Consider the following 5,008-nt stretch of genomic DNA (forward strand, 5'->3'; position numbering starts at 1 on the left):
ACAGCTAACTAAAATACTTTTAGCTTTGGTTCGTACATAAACTTTGGCTTTTGTTGTGTTTTCCTCTAACTTTCCCTCTCTTTTAGACCACACAACCCTTTTAAAAACTAGAACTTTTCCACCACTACAATATGTCACGCTGCTTTTTAAAAGTCAGCGCTCTCTTACATAAGGAAATATAGATTAACACCATGCATTTTTAATTCCCACTCAGTCCGGGGTCATTTTTTTTCCAATAGTCCTCCTGGTTCTCTGCAAATTTGTTACTCCTGGGTCTTTCATCGCACGTTCTCCTCAACCCCTGCATTCAGGGCCAGCCAAGACTAGATAAGAGTGTTTTCCTTGTGACTGACAGCAGTAACGATACTTCACCAAACTGCAGTGCAATCCTTGTGTTTTCAGCATGGGGTATATTTCAAATCCTGCCTCACAAAGCAAAATAAAAAAAAAGATATTGCTCCTACTGCTCCATCAGCAGCGCCCCCTCCCTCGTCTTCCTTCCACCAGCTCTTCTTTCCTTCTTTTCTCTGAAAGTTGATTTCATCTGACATGACAGAGTTGTGGAAGCCAAAAGCGGAGGTGTTACAAATGCTCTGTCACAACCCTGAACATGGCAGGAAGCTAACGCCTCGACAGGTCTTGGATGCGGCCTGGGAACCCAGTGACGACTGCCTTGCTGCGGCCTGTTTGACTTCACCCTTTATCTTTTATTTCAACTATAGCACCAAAAAAAAAAAAAAAAAGTGCTCAGCGTCTTCTCTGTTGAGCTAGCCTAGTTTTACCCAGACGAGGGAGAAACTTCTGACGGAAGAAATGGCGGTAAAGAAAAAGACGAGGAGCGGCAAAGTAATTGATGCTGATGGGGATAATTCTTGGTTGGAGTAAAGCACACAAAAAGCAAAAGTAGTTCACCGTTCTAACAGTCAGAACAGACTGTTTGTGTGTGACATAATGCAGTGAAACACCAAGCATTAGCATGATAAGCTATCAGACTGGAAGCAAATTGCAGCATTTTCTTTTGGAATACAAAGCCTCAGACATTTCATTCAGTCACAAAAGCAGGAAACCATCAAACTTCCTTCTTCTCTCTGGAAAATGTAAGATATTTTCATAAGAATATATATATTGTATAAGGTAACTTTTATGTTTTTGCATCAAGGTACTTTTTGACCCTTTCACCAACTAATATAACCTCACAAACCTCAACAAAGATTGGTATCATATTTGATAAACACATTACTTTTCTTATATACATGATCAAGACTTTCTTTAAAAACCCACTGTAAATAACTTTTCTATCATGTAGTTCATCATCATTCCACTAGGGGCAGTAGAAGGGCTTTTCCTGCTCATTTCAAAATGGCTGCTTCTATCCCAAAACGCTTTGGCTGGAAAAAGTTTAGCTAGTTTTTGTTACTGATTTTTTAATGCGACTTCTTGCTGTATATTGAAAAGAAATAATTATTTATAAGATTACACCATGTTAAAAACATGTGGTTTAAAGTTAAAATGGTGGTTAAAATAAGGTGCCGATTTACCAGAACAATAAACATCTTGAAGTAACATTTGTGAGAAAAACTTACCAAATCACCCATAATTCATTTTTTACATATCTCATAAAAATTAATTCTGAATTTTTCTTTCTGTGGGTTTCATCAAATACGTTATTTCTATCATTTATTTGATGTTGTAGGCTTTACAGGGTTAAAAATGAATATTGTGTTTGTGTGTATCTTTACTTACTATACAAGAAAACCCTTCAAGAAACATTTTTTCTCAGCAACTACAATCTCAAAAAGCCCATCTAATGCCAATTTAAAATTAATATTGTTTGATAGCAGCATTAGCTCGTGCAGTATGAGCTTGATTGAAATTCCGTGTAGACATTTCAATGGGATTTTAATGCAGAACAACATGACCGGCGCTCACACATTCAAGCCTTAAGACACCATCTCATTGTAAATGCAATACTTGCTCTGGATGCAAAATCAAAAGCAGAACTTGAGGCATTGTTGTGTGATAATGGATTAAACATGGTAATGAAACATGTTGGACCTTTTTTTCTGCAGCTTATTCGGATTGTAGTGTTTCTGCTGGCAAACCCAATATATCATTAGAAGCTGATGAGATCCCTGCAGCCAAGTGATACAACATTGGTCCAAGTCAGACTTGTCTGTCTGAACAAACTGCTGCCACTAAAACAGGATAGTCTGGGCCTTTAAAACATTTAGAAGAGTTGAAATTAGAAAAAAATCTTTACAGATTCTTAGATCTCAAAAAAGTAATAGATTTTTGCAGATGTTTCTCTCAGAACATGGATCTGGAATTTTCCAATTAACTTAATTTACAAAGAGACGATCCAGTCAGTGATCAGTCAAACTCATATTGTAATTTCCACAATGTTGAATTCTTAAATACATCAATGGTTGACATAGTTACTAGCTTATGTCGTATTTAAGGCGGACTGAACTATAAGGTGTATTTTGTGTGACAAAAGAATCAGAGATAAGTCTGTCAGACTTTATTGACTGTATTCAAAGTAACTTTAAAACTTGTTTGTAACACGATAGCAGAACTAGCCACGTTAGCATATTCCTTTAACTCTCAACCTTGTTTGCAACATGTAAAAAAATGACTAATACAGCTAAAACTAACATTTTTGTGACTACTCTAATCATAGTTTAGCATAAACAAAACGCTGTCCGACAATGCTACATATTAGCCACATTAGCGAATTCACAATACCTGTATCTGTCAACCTGGTCTGCAATACATAAAGAACTGACTGATAATGCTAAACATTCAAAAGATTATGCTAACTCTCAAACATGTTAGTAAAATGTAAAAAAAGTGACATACTACACGTTAACCGCAGTAGCGTATTCACAATATCTATAACTTCCAACCTTGTTTGCAACACATACAAAATAGACTGATACAGCTACACCAAACATTGATGTGACTATACTAACTAACAACCATGTTAGTAACACATTATAAAAAAAACATCCAACAAAGCTACATACTAGCCACATTAGCATAGTCCTAATTCCTGTAACTTACAACCGTGTTAGTGTAACAGGTGTTTTGTTTAGTTATTTAATTACACCAAATTTGAGGTAAATAGTTTTTTTTTAACATTTCTACCTGGGTGTTAGTCTGTCCGAGGGTAAGTGAACTCACCACGGTGACGCAGCAGACGGTGCGGCACATGCGCACTCAGACTGCTGCGGATTGTGGCTGAGGTATGACGTGCTCCTCCTTGTGTCCGTTCTTTGTAATTATTTCTTAGCTTAAACTGTTTTTGAATTTGTTTATTGGGATTTTTAAAAAGTTGGAATTGTATTGTATTAATTTTCCTCGGTTTGTGATGTGTTATTTTTGTTATTAGCTGCTTTAGACGAGCTGATGCGCCATTTTCGCGCCTTTTTTCCGTCCATTTTGTGTTGACTTTTCTTTCTTTTTCGTGCAATTTTCAGTTGTTAGGGGGAAGCCCTGACGAAAATCCCGGACAGCCGTGTAACATTTGTGTTTTCTGTCGACCAGGTACGTTAGTTTCTCATTTTCTCATGTTCTTTTCATGTTTTATTTCACGTGCTGCGGGGGAGGAACATGCACACTCAGACTGCTGCAAACTGTGGCTGAGGGGGAAGCACTGACGAAAATCCCGAACAGCAGTCTAACATATATATTTTCTGTCAACCAGAATAAAGAAACTAAATCAATATCGGAGCCTGATCTTCATTCACCTGACCTGAACACAACGCAGACCAACACAGTCAAACATTAGCAATACGTAAAAAAGTCTGATAGCACCAAGACAAACTTGAATGTGACTATGCTAGCTCCAAGCTTTGCTAGTTACACAAAAAAAGCACGGTTCGATAAACCCAACAAGTTAGCCACGTTAGCATATTTACCCTAACACCAAAACGTGTTTGTAACAACAGACTGAAAGAGCGCCATGTACTTTTTGAATTCACTTTGACATCAGTAAAAACTGAAAATTGTCTCATTATGTTGGATAGCATTTTGATTTTATTGATTTGAATTTATGTTATACACTTAGCTTTGTATGAAAACTTAGAACTACATTATGTAAATACTCAGTTATTTGTTTTTAAATGTTTCCTCTCTAGATGTTTACAGTGCTTCCAGAAATTACTCTTACCCCAGGGCCATCAAAACAAAAGCCAAATTGACAATTATCGACAATTTAGTAAAATTGTGAGGTTGTATTATGATTATTTTTATTATATTGTGCTAAATGAAGTCTCAGCACATGATTACTTTCACTTCCATGGATTGTTAAGCCGCCTCGTTCCACTGCGTCTGCTGTGTGAGTTTGTGTGAGTGTGTGTGTTCCTGCTGCTCCAGAGCAAAACCCTCAGAGAGGCTGTTGGCAAACAACATGATGCCAAACCTCCACCAACTTCACAATAGAACTATGGCAGCCAGTTAACATGAACAAAGACTTTAAATATTGAAGGAATTTTATTGGAACAAGCAGATGGAGCCATAAATGTAAACTGTATAATTAGCCGTCATTTTTGCTAACATGCCGGCATCTATTTTGGTATAGATTTAGAATCTCTATCCTTCGTTCAGAGGTGATCAGACTGTGAGAATCCTTTTACACCTTTTTTTTTAAAAACCATATGCAGTCTAATTCTGTCTCCGTAAGACAAAGGTGCAATTAATAACAGCGTAAAAAGTGTTTGGAGACAATATGATGTGATTCTAAAGCTATTCTGCAAGCAGGAATGTCCTTCAGCTGGATGGAGATGGAGTATTTTTCCCAATATAAAGCTTTGTTTCACTGAGCGGTCCGGTAAGGAGTGGTCCGGTACAGTCCAGTTAATTCTGGTGAGTGTTTCCACTCAGTTAAGCCTCGCTTCCACTGTGTGGTTTATTTCCGTGGTGTAGACCAGTGGTCCCCAACCACCGGGCCGCGGACCGGTACCGGGCCGCAGACCCATTGCCACCGGGCCGCGGAAGAATTTAGGGA

At 37.8% G+C, this 5,008-nt stretch overlaps 1 protein-coding gene and 1 long non-coding RNA gene across 5 annotated transcripts in view; one reads left to right on the top strand and one right to left on the bottom strand.

The window, feature by feature from the left end:
• The window catches only part of ntng1a (netrin g1a), a 156,233-nt gene that overhangs the window by 101,644 nt on the left and 49,581 nt on the right, over positions 1 to 5,008 (bottom strand). The window lies entirely within an intron of this gene.
• Positions 3,221 to 5,008, top strand: part of LOC112151640 — a 35,827-nt gene continuing 34,039 nt past the window's right edge. Inside the window, exons 1-2 of the long non-coding RNA XR_002920165.2 lie at positions 3,221 to 3,245; positions 3,480 to 3,546. This is a non-coding gene — a long non-coding RNA (uncharacterized LOC112151640). The remainder of the gene's footprint in view (positions 3,246 to 3,479; positions 3,547 to 5,008) is intronic.

The sequence above is a fragment of the Oryzias melastigma genome, linkage group LG20, assembly GCF_002922805.2.
Source record: "Oryzias melastigma strain HK-1 linkage group LG20, ASM292280v2, whole genome shotgun sequence".
NCBI classification, from domain to species: Eukaryota; Metazoa; Chordata; class Actinopteri; order Beloniformes; family Adrianichthyidae; genus Oryzias; species Oryzias melastigma.